This window comes from Quercus robur, chromosome 10 (assembly GCF_932294415.1).
Source record: "Quercus robur chromosome 10, dhQueRobu3.1, whole genome shotgun sequence".
In the NCBI taxonomy this organism is placed as follows: Eukaryota; Viridiplantae; Streptophyta; class Magnoliopsida; order Fagales; family Fagaceae; genus Quercus; species Quercus robur.
Genome location: NC_065543.1, coordinates 1,581,290 through 1,599,657, shown reverse-complemented (window position 1 = coordinate 1,599,657; position 18,368 = coordinate 1,581,290). Strand labels below are relative to the sequence as shown.

General features: G+C 39.0%; 1 long non-coding RNA gene across 1 annotated transcript in view; it reads left to right on the top strand.

Moving 5' to 3' along the window:
* Positions 1 to 18,368, top strand: part of LOC126704414 (uncharacterized) — a 65,706-nt gene that overhangs the window by 14,611 nt on the left and 32,727 nt on the right. The gene's annotated exons all lie outside the window — the stretch shown is intronic.

Genomic DNA, 18,368 nt, shown 5'->3' with positions numbered 1-18,368 from the left:
ACAGATTTACACAAATAACTTCAACTGTAATTTTAGGTTCTATTTGAGATCCGTATATTTTGCTGAAATTGAAAACTTCTTGCTGAAAATACCGTAGAGAAAGGTAAAATTTAGTTGAAATAGTATAATAGAATCCATGAATAATACTAAAAATATATAATAAAACTCATAAATAATAGTAAAAATAATATAAATTGTAAAATAAGTTAATTTTTTAATTTAGAACCGAATGCAAACGAGTTAGAATTTATAAAATTGATAACCTTTGTAAATGCTAATATCAGCAATCAGCATATTTGGAGTACGTGCCAAAGTTTTGTCTCCTGCCGCTGAAGGGAGTGCACGAATTCGTGCCAGCAGAGCAGACTCTGGTAATATAAATAGTTGAAGTTGCCACCTAAATGATGACACCTAGTGCAGGGTTTAGCTTGTTGAGAAGTTCTAATAGTCTACTTCCAAGAAGTGCAATCTACTTCCAAGAAAGTCAACTTATCATCCATTATGAAGGAAGATTTCACCTAACACTTTTTTATTCGAATTCTCACAATACCGACTTCTAGAAGATATTTAAGAAATGACAAAGTTCATCTGTAAAATTGGTTGCAAGTTACAACTTTATTTAATAGTATTTTTTTATTAAATGTGAATTTTTGATAAATTCAAATTACATCTTCTTTCAAGGGTGGCTGCACTTGTACTTTAGGGTTCAAATGAACCTCTTGACTTGAATATATATATATATATATATATATATATATATGTAAGGACACAATTTGTAACGACCCATAATAATGTTGGGTTCGCACGTAAAAAGGCTCAAACAATATCATTTATAGAGCGTGGGTTTGAAAGGCTAGGCCTTGGTCACAAGACAGTAGTTTTTCGTGGTGTTCATACATAATTAAATCGTGTTCGCCCTAGGAATCTTTCTCTTGGAGGTGGGCTGGGAGGCTCTGGTTTTTTGCCATTTTTCCCAGCCAGCCCCACTTGGTGCATTAACCTTCACATTATATAACCCTTCTTGGTTGATCTTAACCCTCCACTTGTTGGTCAGGCAGGTGCCTACTTCTGTACCCGTCCCATCAGCTATCCCTCCTTGCTTTCTGTTAGTTGCGATGATCGAAGTCACCCTGTCCAGGCGTCTTTTCTCATTAACATGGTCAGGACGCTAGCGGGTGCATTTAATGCGGAGGAGACGTATTTACCCTGAACCAGTCTTGCACCATACCCCCACGTGGGTCCCATTTTACTCGCATCTCCTTTAGGGGGCTTTTTGGGGGCGGCCTTCATCGAGACGTTGCTCTTCCCCTTGAAGTCCTGGAGTGCCGAGGACAGGGTCGTCCTCGGCTGTTCCCCTAGACACTTCGGCCTTTCCCCATTCGTCCTCGGCACACACCCTCCTCGGCATGGGCCCCGAGCCCTAATAGAGCGTGGGCCGGATCATAAGTTCCCTGGCCCCACAATAGCTCCTCAAAATCCTGCTATCCGACTCCTCGGACGGATAGGAGGGTTTTGATGACATCAGAAATTTGTCAATGCCCGTCAATCCTTGTCACCTATCGGTTCCCGAGACTTTTCATCTACCCGAGACACGTTCCTGGAGCCCTTGGAAGGTGAAACGTGGCCTCATTAAATACGGGCGGCTCTGTGTTTCCCACGTTCTACGGCATGATGAAGATCAAACGGTGGTGATTCCTTGGTCTTTATGGGCGGGAAAATTTGTGCAGTTACCCTAGAAAGTATAAAAGATTTTTTGGAACGGATCTATCTCTTCAGTTTTGCACTTAAGAGTTCTAGCGTATATACCCTGGGTTCATCTGAACTCTCATCCAAACTCAAGTCTATCTCCAGCACAAAAAGCCTGTCCGAAGCGTCTTTCCTCTTTTATGTAAGTTCCCTGCCTCCATTAACTCGTGCTTTTTCTTTTCTGGGTTTATTTTTCTCTGGTTCCCTTTCTTCTCCCGTCGCTGGTTGAGTTTGCTTAGTAAATCATAGAGATGGCTAAATCGAGACTGAGGAAATTAGTCGATACTGAAGAGGCGATAAATAAGTTCATCGCCGATTACACGATTCCTCCCTACGTAAGTCTGAGGCATTGTAAGATGGGAGAGTGGCACTATAAGAGGGAAACGGGCGAGGTAGTAATTCCCGTCCTCACCTTTGTAGAAGGGGGTATGAGAATCCCTATGGGGCCGGTAACGAGGGGTTACCTTAGGCACTTCCGATTAGCCCCCACCCAGTGCACCGGCAACATGTTTAGGATTTTGGGTTGCGTGGATGCTTTAAACGAAAAGATGGGGTTAAGACTGACCCACCATGACGTGAATTGGTGCTATAATCTCCAAAATTTGAAGGGGAAATCCTACTACATGAAGACGAGAAACGAATGGGTTAACTAATTCAATGCCTCCCTGATTCCAACAAGGGGTTAAACAAGGATTTCCTTATCGTCTCCGGTGAATGGCATGATGGCAATCCGTGCCCCATAGTAGAAGGAGAACCAGGTGAGGTATAGGGAATGAAAGGGCGTTGACCCTTTGCGCCATTCTAATCTGATGTGGTTCGGTAACTAACCATGCATATGTGTTTTTCTTTTGTAGATCCACACGCTTATCAACGGCATTTTCACTTAGTTAACCGGGTGGACTTGGAGACTGTTCTACAAGCGACAGTTTTCATAAATGACGGAGATGGTCAAGTCCGAGCCGCTCACAAAATATTAGGGTACGCTCCCGTTCAGAAGTCATTTGCCGACCCTAGGCACGTAATCAGCGCCAGCTGTCCTCGGCTTCCAAAAATTACCGTGGTCGAGACAGGATTTTTAATCTCCGAAGTACCATCTGTCCCAGAGAGCATCCCACTGGTGGACCTCTCCTCATCTCATCAAGTAGCAGAGGACGAAGGTGAGTTAGATCAGCCCGAGGAAGGGTTTGGGGTATTTAACATAGCCAACCAATCCGAGGATCCTTCTGGTGATATAGGTGACCCAGCCTTGTCCGAGGCAGAATTGTCATCAGTAGGCACATCTTCTCAAGCCGAGATGGGACTCAAGAGAAAGCCCCCGACCAGCTTATTCAAACTCCTCGAGGGTCAACTAGGGAAGGGTGCGCAGGGAACGCCGCAACCCAATGCTCCTTCCCCACCACCTCTACCCCAGGCTATCCAGACTAGGTCATCCTCCAAAAAGTCACAGCCATAATCCCCCCGCCCCAAACTTCCTGCTCCTCCCCAACCAGCTCTGCCTCCTTGGCCGGAGAGCACTGATTCAAAGAGAAAGAGGAGTCCCAAGGGCAAGAAAATCATGGATGGGGGAAAATCTCAACCTTCTAAGGAGAGGGAGGAAGCCCCGCGTGCGAAACAATTGAAGATTGGGCACCAAAGCAAGGGTAAGGAGACCGAAGTCCAATCCTCCCAAGGCAAGGGAAAGGAGATCGAGGCCCAATCCTCGCCAAGCGCCTGGATTCCCGCCCCAATGCTCCACGGGGGTCCACTGCTGGAAACCGCGTCTATGAGGGACCTTGGAGATGGCGAGGGTGGTTATGTGGCAGATGCACTAGGGAGAACTATACTGCTTCCCACCGACATGGATGGGTTGAAGAAAATGAGGATGCAGGAGATTTTCCTCAGCACGAAAAGGCACTTGGGCATGGTAAGGCTGTTGGACCCTAAAACTTTATTAACTCTTACTCCCGGTTCGTCATTCACGATGTATTTATCTCCCTTGACAGGCTCTCCAAGCCACCAATAGGATGGAGGAGGAAGTGAACAAGCAGAGTAAGGCGGTCGAGAACGAACGCTCCAAGCACATAGAGGCCATGCGGACTCTCAAAGCTTCCGAGGACGACCTCGCCAAGGCCAAGACTGCCCTAACAGAGGCTATCCGAGATAGAGATAGCGTCTCGGCGGGTTTAGCTAGCACCCAAAAACAGGCCGAGGACCAAACAAAACGTCTGCTAGAAGCCGAGGATCAGTTGCGAATAGCCAAGGAGCTGATCAATGATTTAAATAAAAGACTGATTACGGCAGAGCATGACAAAAGGGTGGCGGAGTATGCCCGCGACGAAGCCATGAGGGCCAAGCGGGAGGCCGAGTTTGCCAAAAACGAGGTTGAGGCAGCCAAGGAAACGGCCAAGGATGATGGTTACAACGCGGGGGTAGCTGAAACCCAAGCCATCCCTAAAGCCCAAATTCCCGGAGTATGCAGGCTTTACTGCTCCCAGGTTTGGGAAGAGGCCTTGAAGCGAGTTGGGGTGGATGCTTCGTCCGATTTGTGAAAAGCAGAGAACATATTCTACCCTACAGCCATCCGTGAGGACACCCCCACCAGCTCCAAGGCCGTGAGCGACCAACCTGAGGGAGGAGTCACTCAGTCGAATACTGTACAGGTCGAAGCCTCTCCTGGCCAGCCGCCTAAAGGGGGAGAGCTTCAGGATGTGATAGAAGCATCTCAGCGTATGGATCTCGAGGTACCCAAAGAGGTTGCTGAGCCTATGGTCGGCACTCAGATGCCTAATGCCAAAGAGCCAGCCATACTTGCCCAGCCCCTACAGGCAATTCCCCTTGCTGTGGTCCCCCAGAGTACCAACACCGATCCTGCTCAGTCTTCCCCAGAAGGGACTGTTCTCCAGGGCGTCAAAGCTAATCCCATTCCGCCTTCCCAGGATGTGGCCGATGCAAAATTAAAGAAGTAGAAACCCCGGCCAGGCTTCGTATTTGTTTTTAGTTTAATGATTTAACTAGTTTCTTTTTCATTTTGAAAACTTTGTAATCTGCTAGTAGTTTGAACCTGTTGAACACGTATATGAAATTCTTTTCTTCCTTTTTCCTTTTGGTTACTTGTTAGTTGCCCTTGTCGATACTTACTATTGTTTATGAATTTTGAACTAATTATCTTAACATGTATGAATAGCTGTGCATGCAATATATTTAGAATCATGTTTCAAAACGTTAGCTTACCTGCACCTGTAGAGCCTTGAACTCATGTCTGACCCTCATTCAATGGAGATATAGGCATCATCCGAGATGTCACGTGTAGTGTTAGGTCCTGCCTAGTATCCAGGTTTCTTTAAAGTAATTAGCTTCCCCATAGGTTTGAGTCCGAGGACTATGCAATACCTTGGTTCTGTCCAAAACTTGATTTCTTAAGTAGTTGGTTTCCCCATAGGTTTGAGTCCGAGGACCATGCAATACCTTGGTTCTGTCCAAAACTTGATTTTGATAAGTAGTTGGGGGAGTTAGTCCCTCAGTTATAGCGTGGGACCTTGGTTTAGGGGGATTAGCTCCTCGGCCAAGCCCCTTGAACCATCAGTGCTGCTGACGCTACGAAGCACAGCCCCTAGCGAAGAAACGTAGCCCCTAGTGGAACTTTACGCTAGAACACTACAACCGGCTGTTAGAAATGACAAGGGGACTATCTTGACCTACCGCCTGTACCAACACACAAGCCTTTCCCACAAACGGCGCCAATTGTAAGGACACAATTTGTAACGACCCATAATAATGTTGGGTTCGCACGTAAAAAGGCCCAAACAATATCATTTATAGAGCATGGGTTTGAAAGGCTAGGCCTTGGTCACAAGACAGTAGTTTTCCGTGGTGTTCATACATAATTAAATCGTGTTCGCCCTAGGAATCTTTCTCCTAGAGGCGGGCTGGGAGGCTCTGGTTTTTTGCCATTTTTCCCAGCCAGCCCCTCTTGGTGCATTAACCTTCACATTATATAGCCCTTCTTGGTTGATCTTAACCCTCCACTTGTTGGTCAGGCAGGTGCCTACTTCTGTACCCGTCCCATCAGCTGTCCCTCCTTACTTTCTGTTAGTTGCGATGATCGAAGTCACCCTGTCCAGGCGTCTTTTCTCATTAACATGGTCAGGACGCTGGCGGGTGCATTTAATGCGGAGGGGACGTATTTACCCTGAACCAGTCTTTCACCGTACCCCTACGTGGGTCCCATTCTACTCGCATCTCCTTTAGGGGGCTTTTTGGGGGCGGCCTTCATCGAGACGTTACTTTTCCCATTAAAGTCCTGGAGTGCCGAGGACAGGGTCGTCCTTGGCTGTTCCCCTCGACACTTCGGCCTTTCCCCATTCGTCCTCGGCACACACCCTCCTCGGCATGGGCCCCGAGCCCTAATAAAGCGTGGGCTGGATCATAAGTTCCCTGGCCCCACAATATATATATATATATATATATATATATATATATATATATATAAATTTATTAATTTAATTACCCTTAAAAATATTTTTCACAATTTAGCTTAAATCTTGCATACTCTAATCACAAATCAATTTAGCCCAAAATCAAACAACATAGATCAACTCATCACAAAACTAATTAGCAACACAAATCACAAATTACTCTCCCTTTCTCCCATGAGTCTCATCTCATCTCTCTTCTCTATCTGTCTTTCTATGTATCTCTGACTCTAAGAGTAAAATGTGAGTGTTTTTAAGTTGTGAATGTTTTTTATTATTATAAATTTATATTATATATATATGTGAGAGTGTGCGTGTGTGTGTTCGATACTAATTGTGTGCATTATTTTTTATTTTTTTAGTTATAATGTTATTTGAGTGAATTATGAAGTGTGTGAATGTGTACATGTATAGTATAAATATAATATAATTTAATAACCAAGAAATACAGAAGATTTGTTACATGTGTATATTATTACCATCTATACTATTTATAAGAGGATTCCCCTCTTTGAACTAGATTTTTATGTGGTTTAGAAATACCCCTAAACTTTACGTTTAATTAGGAAAAAACTTGAGGACAATCAGGTAAAAATATATTTCCAACTTCACTTAAAATGCCTACAAAATAAGGCACTCTCTTACTAATCCATGTCTTCAAAACAAACTTATCCAAAATACACCTAGTGCAAGGTTTAGCTTGTTGATAAGTTCTAATAGTCTACTTCCAAGAAGTATCCACGGCAATATATTCATTATTGTCATTAAGAAAGTCAATATATCATCCATTATGATGTAAGATTTCACCTAACACTTTTTTATTTGAGTTCTCACCATTCTGACTTCTAGAAGATATTTAAGGAATGACAAAGTTCATCCGTAAAATTGGTTATAACTTTATTTAATAGTATCTTTTTTATTAATGGTGAATTTTTTATATATTTAGATTACATTTTCTTCTTATGTTCTTCATACTTGTAAAATATATAGAAAATTAAAGATCAATAGTTATGTCATGAATAAATTGTTTAAATTACAAGTTTTTGTAATTTAAAGTTATGCATAAAATATAAACTTATAGATCAATAGTAAATAATATCCAATTGACACAAAATTTGACATATGTATTAAGAGAGTAAAAAACATGCAATTCAACTATTAAATTTTTTTTTTAATACAAGATAGAAATTCTACTCTAACCTAATGTAAGTGTATATATGTGTGAAAACTCCCTCCTGGAAACTTGAACCTTGGCCCTTCCCCTCCCCCCCTCCCCCACACCCCATAAATGTTTATACTTGTAGAGTGACCATCGCACTAAGAGTGTGCAGTGGTACAGTTAAATTTTCAAAATATGTAGTAATATTTATTTTATTGAGTAAAATTATAATTTTAAGTTACAACTAATTTTATAGTTAAACTTTGTCCTTTAAAAAATTCTATAAATTAATTTTATAGTATTTATCTAAAAATTGAAAAAAAGGAGTATTGTGGTTTTTTTTTTTTTTTTTCCTATAAAATAAGGCAAATATATATTGTAATATGTAAATTTTTTAGCCAACAAGCATCAACACAATCAAAAAAAGAATTAGAATTATTAGTGTAAGGACACAATTTGTAACGACCTATAATAATGTTGGATTCGCACGTAAAAAGGCCCAAACAATATCATTTATAGAGCGTGGGTTTGAAAGGCTAGGCCTTGATCACAAGACAGTAGTTTTCCATGGTGTTCATACATAATTAAATCGTGTTCGCCCTAGGAATCTTTCTCCTGGAGGCGGGCTGGGAGGCTCTAGTTTTTGGCCATTTTTCTCAGCCTCCTTCTATGGATTGCTTACTTTTCCTTTTATACTGGCCTATATCCCTTATCCAACGTCCACGTGTAGGTTCGACTTTCCAAGACTGATACTTGTCCCATCAGCCCATACCCAGAGTGGTTGGGGGTGGTTGTAAAAGCTGAAGAGTATGGCTCTGTCAGGTGCAGAGTATTGAATGGCAGTAAGGGCAGTTTTCCCTTTGTCCTTGGTCGTTATACTTTCCAGCGTACCCTTCTCTACTGACATAAATATTTTAGATTTTTTCCCAAACTGGTCCTATACCGTTTTTGCCCTTCCTTCCAGGGGGACCTCGGATATGCCGAAGACAGAATCATCCTCGGCTGTGTCTCAAGACTATTTGGACTTTTATTACCTATCCTCGACTATAACCTTCCTCGGCTCGGGCCTTGGGCCCCAATGTAAAAATGGGTCAGGGCCACAAATTATTGGACCCCACATTAGCCCCTCAAAACCCTGCTGTCCGACCTCTTGGTCGGAGAGGAGGGTTTTGGTAATACCAAGCCTTTATTACGGCTCGTTTAACTCTGCCCTTCATTAATGTGGGTGTCTCTTCATCTAACTAGGAAACACACCGGACTACGAGACATTCCTCTAAATTCATTCACGCTGCGTTCCTGCCGTTTCATTACCCAAAACGCGCCTTTAATGATTTCCTTTTACGAGACCATTTAAATTCGACGGTTATTGACGGCGTGGGGAAGTGTAATGGGTATATCCTCGTTTTACAGATTTTCTTGGAAATTTGGATAGATTAAATGCCTCCTGTTTTGTCCCTCATATAAGAAGAGAGGCAAGAGGTTACTTCTCTTACACAGAGACCCTTTTAATCCTTTTAAAGTCTGAAACCCTTAGCCTCCCCCAGAGTTTATTTTATCCGTTAGTTTATACCTTAAATTGTGATACTTTCAAGATAGAAGCGGGAATGAAGGGACCATACCCTTCCTAGAAATGCCATGTTCTTCTGAAACTCAAAATGGCACGGTCAGGGCAGGGATGGCAGAGACTCAAGATACTTCTCATCCTTCCTTCAGCCAAAATCCGAAGCAGGGGCTCGTCGCGTCCAACTTTTGGTGCGACTGAGCTGGGGTCACCCATTATTAGTACCAGTCGCTTTCTTATGAGCATAGCTAACATGGCACCAGCGTGTTAGGAATCAGGACTAACGCAGGGACAAAGTATCCCTGCTTCTTCCTCTCTTCCTTCACTGGTTCCTCCTTTTGCCTCCCCTTCTTCTTCTTTCCCATCACCAGATCCATCCTGGTGCTTTTCCTTCTTCCTCTTCTTCTCTTATTCCATCAAGGGAGGTCCTCCTCTCAATATGGGTGCCACTGGGGCAGAATTTGGAAAAACTTGGGAGCAGAGCTTTAAAAAGATTTCTGGCTGTTTCTTTGTTTTGTTTTTTATTGCTTTTGTAATTCGTTTTCTGTATAGGCTTGTTTAAGCCCTTCATTGTACGCTGTAATACCTCTTTATATTAATAAAAGTCATCATTGCTTTATTTCGTATATCCTATCTCTTCTTTTTGAAATGGTTATGCCGTGAATAGACGTACTACCCTGTGACTTCTTTTTTATTTTTATACTATGAACGATGCTTAGGGCCGAAATCCCAGTTAATGAAAAGACCTTGCTCTGTGCTTATTAAAACTATCCGGCATAATAATGCCGATTCGAACGAATGGTACTTAGGGAAGAAATCCTTACTAAGAAGAAAAGAAAAAGATATTATGATGAGTTTATTAGAGCTGCCTGGTATAATAACGCCGACCTAAGAAAACAATACTTAGGGCTGAAACCCCTTACCAAGAAAAAAGATGTTATTATGAACTTATTGGAGCTATCGTGTACGGTAAGACCGACCTGAAAATGGGTTGCGTACCCCAAACTTGAACGAGATGATGGTTGAATGCTCGGTGCCGTGTAGGAAGTAATCATCCGAGGATATATAACCCAAAAATGAACAGCCCCTGCAGGTCGCTGAGTAATAAGGCGTTTCGCCATCTTCCTAATAACTTTCATAGCCTTAACCTTTTTTGGTATTTGGTCCGAGGACTGAGCGACTTAGAATTCTTTTTAAATAGCTGACTTTTTCATAGGTTTGAGTCCGAAGACCATGCAATACCTTGGTTTTGTCCAAAACTTGATATTTAAGTACTTGGTTTCTCCATAGGTTTGAGTCCGAGGACCATGCAATACCTTGGTTCTGTCCAAAACTTAGATATTTTAAGTAGTTGGTTTCCCCATAGGTTTAAGTCCGAGGACCATGCAAGACCTTAGTTCTGTCCAAAACTTAGTATTTTAAGTAGTTGGTTTCCCCATAGGTTTGAGTCCGAGGACCATGCAATACCTTGGTTCTGTCCAAAACTTAGATATTTTAAGTAGTTGGTTTCCCCATAGGTTTGAGTCTGAGGACCATGCAATACCTTGGTTCTGTCCAAAACTTAGTATTTTAAGTAATTGGTTTCCCCATAGGTTTGAGTCCGAGGACCATGCAATACCTTGGTTCTGTCCAAAACTTAGTATTTTAAGTAGTTGGGGGAATTAACCCCTCGGCTACGGCGTGGGACCTTGGTTTAGGGGGATTAGCTCCTCGGCCAAGCCCCTAGAACCATCCGCGCTGCTGACGCTACGAAGCGCAGCCCTTAGTGAAGAAACATAGCCCCTAGTGGAACTTTACACTAGAACACTACAACCGGCTACTAGAAATGACGCGAGGGATTGTCTCAACCCACTACCTGTGCGAAGACACGAGCCTTCCCCACAGACGGCGCCAATTGTAAGGACACAATTTGTAACGATCCATAATAATGTTGGGTTCGCACGTAAAAATGCCCAAACAATATCATTTATAGAGCGTGGGTTTGAAACGCTAGGCCTTGGTCACAAGACAGTAGTTTTCCGTGGTGTTCATACATAATTAAATCGTGTTCACCCTAGGAATCTTTCTCCTGGAGGCGGGCTGGGAGGCTCTGGTTTTTGGCCATTTTTCCCAGTCTCCTTCTCTGGATTGCTTACTTTTCCTTTTATACTAGCCTGTATCCCTTATCCAACATCCACGTGTGGGTTCGACTTTCCAGGACTGATACTTATCCCATCAGCCCATACCCAGAGTGGTTGGGGGTGGTTGTAAAAGCTGAAGAGTATGGCTCTGTCAGGTGCAGAGTATTGAATGGCAGTAAGGGCAGCTTTCCCTTTGTCCTTGGTCATTATACTTTCCAGCGTACCCTTCTCTACTGACATAGATATTTTAGATTTTTTCCCAAACTGGTCTTATACCGTTTTTGCCCTTCCTTCCAGGGGGACCTCGGATATGTCGAGGACAGAATCATCCTCGGCTGTGTCTCAAGACTATTTGGATTTTTATTACCTATCCTCGGCTATAACCTTCCTCGGCTCGGGCCTTAGGCCCCAATGTAAAAATGGGCCAGGGCCACAAATTATTGGACCCCACAATTAGATATAAAATCATTTAGAAATACATTTTTAATAACAAATGCTTTTCTTATTTGTTTTTTTTTTATTCACTTATATTCTTAATTTTTTCTTCTTCTTTTTTCTTTCAATCATGGGGCTCATGGCACATGAAGTGTGCACAAAGAAAATTTTTTTAACCATGGATAATACCTTGCTGAATGTAAATTTATTTTTATCTTTTAAGAGGGCGGTAGATCTGCTTTTTTCTAATTGGGAAAATTACAACTTACTTACTTGTGGTTTGGCCGAAATTTAAGTTGTTTACCTGTGATTTGAAATTTGACACTTTATCTACCTGAGTTTTGACCAAAATTTAAGTTACCTACTGTTAGGGTACTTTTTTTATTACACCTAATTTTGTTTATGTACCACCTATTTACTTTCAAATGCACACACCCTATTATATTTAAAACCCAAGAATACTTATACTTGGTAATATTTGAAAAGCCCATGATTCAAATCCATGGCAAAATAATTTTATCAATAGAATTCAAATCCATAATCAAAGACCATGATCTAAACTCATGGCAATTTATTCATCCAAAACCCAATTCTCATCAGCAACATCAAAGCCCAATTTCTCATTGGCAACATCAAAACCCAATTTTTATTGGCAACATCAAAACCTGATTTTGTTTGGCACTACTTTATCCAAAAGAAAAAGAGCCCAAGATTATCAATGCTTGGCAAAGAAAAAATATCATGGTAAAAATGTTACCATGGTAAAAAAGACCATGGCAATCATCTTATGAAAAAAACTCATTGAGAGCTATCTTGAGGATCATGTTCTCATATTATAAACCCATGAAATACATGGACATCATTTGCATCACGACATCCATAATATATACCTTCAACGCTCATGGTAAAACATTCAAACCCACAAGCTCATCATTTAAATTATTAGAAACCATGAACATCGTAATATGGAATTCATCATAGTAAGTATTATTTACAAAAGGTATTTAAAACTTGTCCTATTATTTCAAACAATATAACTAATTGCCCAAAGGTCCATTGCAAGTATCTATGAAAAAACCCAAACTATTCACCAACAAAAGTTCATAGGGGATAAAAACTCATGGCAAACATGTGTTATGACTATTTTGTAGGGACCAGCCCATGTAAGCCAACCCTTGTTCATCCCTAACCAAAAAAGAGTAACTAGAGACTCATACAAGAAGAACTAAGCCTTTAAGAATGGACTAAGGGCTGTCACCCTCTACCTGACGTGAACAGTGCATAAGGGCTGTTATATCAACTGAAGTCTAAAGAATGATGGAACTCCATCATCTTCCCCAAGACTGCACCTCCAGCGAAAGGGGAGCTAAAACCAAATTATCTAAACTCCAACAAATTAATGCTAAAAATGTTAAAAACGTTCAAGACGTGATTCATGTGCCAAGCCCATGAATCTTAAAGGGGGGAAATTGGGAACATATGGTTTGGAGGGCATAAAGGGGTCTCCAGCAAAACCCCCTGAAGTAGACTAAAACATGACACTTGGCTTGGGGGTGTTAAATCTTACTTCTCAGGGGTCTGAATCTTAGTTGCAGTATTAGGATTCGCTCTTGATACACACCTCAATCATAATAATTAAGCTCAAGCCCCAAATCTTGGTATTTAATGCAAAACACTCTAAAATCCCATCATTACCCAAAGAAGCAAGGCAGCTCCTAAAATGGATTTTCCTACTTCTGATCAAAAACCCCAAGAAAGCCTGACCTTGATTCAACACCTCTAAGTAGTCATACATTTTTGGATTCTTGTCAATTAATGCTTCCCTAAGCTCCATTATAAAAACACAAGCAACTCACCAAAAAGACAACCTAGCTATCCCTCTGAGACTTTGAGATTCGTGGGCCATTTTTGCTGGTGGTTCAACTCTCTTTTGGCTCACCATCCATCACCTTTAACCTACACCCATCTAATCCCAAATATTCTTCTCCCCCCTTTACACTATCACAGCTTATAAACGTCTTCTAACTAGTCACAAATAACCCACTACTCATAAAAAGCTTCAATCTCAGCATCAATCCTCTCTAACTCACTTAAGAACAGCCCATATTTAGCTTACCCATGCCTTATAAACACATATTCACCGATGTCTTAGTATAATACTCGCTGCACTGAGCTGGGATCTCTCTCCCTTCACACCATGCCAATTAATCTTCCCTTTTTTCTTCCTAGGGAACCTTTAACTTTTACTTTTTACTTTACTGTTGAAGGATATGATATATTTATAACAATTGAACTCTTCCCTCATATTGATGTAATGATAGCTGAAAGCACAATAAATTCCACTTGAATGAGACACATAAGGACCTAAAATTTGTTTAAATTTGTCTAATCATTGATTGCTGAACCGTGTAATTCTATCCCTACCATTAGACAATTTATCTTTTGGACTTAAATGTAACTTCACCCTTATCGCTGGAGAATTTATTTCCCTTGAACTATCAGAACAGGACAACTAATGTACTAACTAAGTATTGTAAAGTATTTTTCATTGGGCTTTTGCTGCTGTTTTGTTAAGTGCAGCCTTTGTTTTTCTTGCTTGGATAGGTTTGTCATCACACCGATAGCCTTTGGGTGTCATCTCAAGAGCCCATAGTTAAGTTTCGGTTTGGTTCCCCAACATCTCATTCAAATGCATCAATTTTCCCCTCAACACCTACTTATGGTTTGAAATCCCATGATGCAAGTGTTCCACTGGATTCTTTTTGATCTTATTTGATCTTGTATTTTTATGTATTTTTTTTTTTTTTTTGTGTTTTTAGATAAGAGAAACATAAAAGTGAAGCAAAATCACATATTTAGTCATGTTTTTAACAGGAGAAATGCTACATCCATAACATTTTTACAACAAATTATAGGTGGTAGGTTGTTACTGATTGTTATTGTTGGGGTAAAAAAATAATCTCAATAGTAGATTCAAATTTGAACCAATAACAACTAACTACCTATAATTTATTGTAAAAAAGTTGTAGACGTAACCGTTCTCTTTTAACAAATGTGGATTAAGGAAATTTAATTGAACATTTGAATAAAGTGTCAAATTTCAAACCACAGGTGGATAACTTAAATTTTGGCTAAATCACAGATATATAAGTTGTAATTTGCCCTTTAAAATGTAAATAATGCTAGAAATACAAACTCTTTTACAAAAAATTTTACAAACTACTAATGTGGTGAATAATTATTGGTAAATGAAAAAATGATATTAATGATGGGTCTAAATAAAAACCAATAAGAAGTTGATCACATCAACATTTTTTAAGAATATTGTAAAATAGTATGTGAACACAGCATTACTCTTAAAATTTTATCAAAAGGCAAGGTGACAATGTTGACAAAAACAGATATTTTACTCTTTTTTGTCAAGGGGATTGTAGGTTAGGTGGATTAGGTAAGAAAAAAGAATTGGAGTTTGTCCATATGTCATGTATCATGAGATTCATGACCTAGGAACAACAGAACTAAAAATAGAGTTGAGTTTTACTGGTCCATGAAGTTACGTGATTCCCTGTTCTACTAGTGCAAGCAAAGTTTAACTCACTTTCGTATAAAGTTTCAGACAGCACTGAAGGTGTTTTATCATTCTAATATATTTCTATTTATATATTTATTTATTTACCTTTTGAAGGGACCTGCCCAAATTAGAATTTTAAGGATAACTTGTGAAGCTCAGAAGATGTTTGTGTCTGGGAAATAACCAACTTGATTAGAACTGATGCCAAGGTACTTAAGTATGTTTTCTCTTTTACCAGTTGGGATTTGTATATATAATTTAATTCAAACTGGTGTTTTACTAGTTACCTTTGAATAAGCAATGCTCGTCTTTAGAGTGTTGTCTTTATCTCTTGATACCAACGTGAACGTAAATTATGATTTAAGGAGAAGGTTTTATTTTCTAATTTCTAAATTTCTCCGTCATACTAGCAATTAAGACTAAAATGAATATTTAGTGTTAAGAAATTGTGGATTTGGTGGATTAATTAAGAAATAAGAATTGTAGTTTGTCCATCTGTCATGAGTCATGAACCATGAAAGAATTTTGTGCTGCCAGGAACAACAAAACTGAAAATACAGAGCTCTTCTAGAGAGAGAGAGAGAGAGATAACGTGCCCCTTTCATTCTCATCTCTGGTGAGTTTCAATTACATCCTGAGACTGGTTGCTTCTTTGTTCTTCCTATTTATAATGATTTTTTATCTTTTTCATTATGGATTAGTTATGAATATATTGTTCCTCTTTTCATTGTTGGGTTTAGATCTTCGTTCACATCCTCTGCTGTTAATCTACTGATCGCGGACTAGTACTTTTTCAATTCTCTTTCTCTTATTCTTCCCAACATTGACTGCATCTAGCTAGCTGCAAGCTACTCCTAATTTAGGAAGTTCTCTTTGCCTCTCTGACACGTCTCTATGCTATTGACCTTTTTTTTTTTTTTTTTAATGGTTGAAAAAATAGTTTATTAACTCAACCAAAGGAGATATCATTGAATATTGCATTTATCAGGTTCAAACCACTGCCAAAACAGAAAATTAAAAAGTGAAATTAACAACACAAACTTTGTTCTTAAAAGAGTAATAAGTTTAAAACAAGGACAATACAAATGAGCACTCATTTGAAGGAATCTTTTCTCAGTCGCACAGCCCTATCTTTAGCTTGGTAGGTGAGAGTCAAGAGAGGAGCAAAGTATTTATGGGTGGGTTTGGAAAAATTCTTCCATTTGAAACATTCGAATTCCTCTGAGAGTATCACAAGTTCATTACTTGTTTGCCAATAATTATCAAGTTCTAGAAGAGGTGGGGTGGGACAAAAATAGTTATTTTTTTCCCTACAATTATCAATTTCAAATGATGTTATTTTTTGTTTATTATATGGAAATAGAATCTGATAATTCAAATTATGGACAAATATCAACATTTCTATTGGCAAATAGAAGGTTATGACGTGGTTCCTTACTTCGACTGGATACAAATATTATATAAAAAAAATTTCAAGATTATAATATAAGGTACATGTTTAATATGTTTAATTTCAAGATTTTTGTACAAATGTAATACAGAAAACGTTTAGTACGTGTTCAATATGTTTAAGTATAAAAAAACTTGTATTTTTCAGAGTATTTTTTATTTTTATGGCAAATGGGAGTTTTATTTAAATATATATATATATATATATATATATATATATGTACGATATGCTATATAGTATGAGTACTTTACTAACTATGGTTTCCAGTGTTTTGACCCACGGTTAAAATCTGTTCTGTTTGTACAGGAATTCCTTTTTGGCTGGCAAATGGGAAGATCATACTAGTAGACGTTTTTGGTAACACAGAGTCCTTACAGGCTGCCATATTAATTATAGTTGGAAATCTTCTAAAATTTTCAAGATAAGACATCACAAATGTGTGGATTTCATGAAAGAAGGGCCGTGCCAATAAAAGGAGTGGACCAAATTCTCAGAAAAAAAAAAAAAAAAGGAGTGGACCATAATAATGTAACACGTCCTCGCTTCATTGCAGCCACACATTAAGAATAGAATCATTACAATGTAAATTTCACGGTTGTTTCATTCATTTTAAAGAATCAATACCAGTCCAGCCATCAGATTTGAAATGCATCTTCAATTTCTTAATTTTCTTCCTATCACAGTCAGACAAAAAATTGAGGCACCTTAATCAAATGTGGTATTAGCAATAAGAGTTAAAAAACATTTTGTTTACTTCCAACTCCAAACTACCGCCATGGGTTTACAAATTAAAAATAGAAAAATATTATATTTACAACATTTTTACAATAACTTCTAGGTGGCAAGTTGTTTTATTCCTATCACCTTGAATTTTACACCCTTAAACTTCAAAGTGGAAAATTCAAACACCCTTAAACTTTAGGGGTAAAACCCAAATTCTGAAACGTCAAAGTATAAAATCCAAATACCTCTAAATTTCATATGATAAAATCTAAATTTTGAAACTACATAGTGTAAAATCTAAATACTCAAAAACTCCAAGGATGTAGTTTACAATTTAGCCAAAAAAATAAAAACAATCTAACATGTCATTCCGAAAATATTTTTGGTAAATTACACATTTCTATAGTATTGCTCTGATTTTAAATGGTTTCATAATTGCCAGCCTTGAACAAAAACAATGAATTAGAGGTCCATACAAATGCATTCACACATTTTCATCTTATCCAATTTATAACATAGAAGGATTCATGATGACTGCTTTTCAAAAAAAAAAAAAAAAAAGGATTCATGATGACTGTACATTTGGTTTTTATTTTTTAAAATTAAATTCAGATAGTTACAAGAAAATACTGATCATAGCGTGAACGTTGAAGTACCAAAATGTCTTAACCACTACGATATCAGGGTTTCAGTGAAGGATAAGACAGCACAAATGTGTGGATTTCATGAAAGAAGGGCCGTGCCAATAAAAGGAGTGGACCAAATTCTCAGAAAAAAAAAAAAAAAAAAAAAAGGAGTGGACCATAATAATGTAACACGTCCTCGCTTCATTGCAGCCACACATTAAGAATAGAATCATTACAATGTAAATTTCACGGTTGTTTCATTCATTTTAAAGAATCAATACCAGTCCAGCCATCAGATTTGAAATGCATCTTCAATTTCTTAATTTTCTTCCTATCACAGTCAGACAAAAAATTGAGGCATCTTTTTTTTTTTTTTTTTGAGAGAGAGTTTCAACCTATGGCGTCCGCTCCTGATAATAGTTCTTTATTATCAGACCAAGACACCAATCAGTTTTGGTGTAGGCGGGGATTGAACCCCAGATCTCTTATACAACCATCTGAGACTTTACCAGTTGAGCTAACTGGA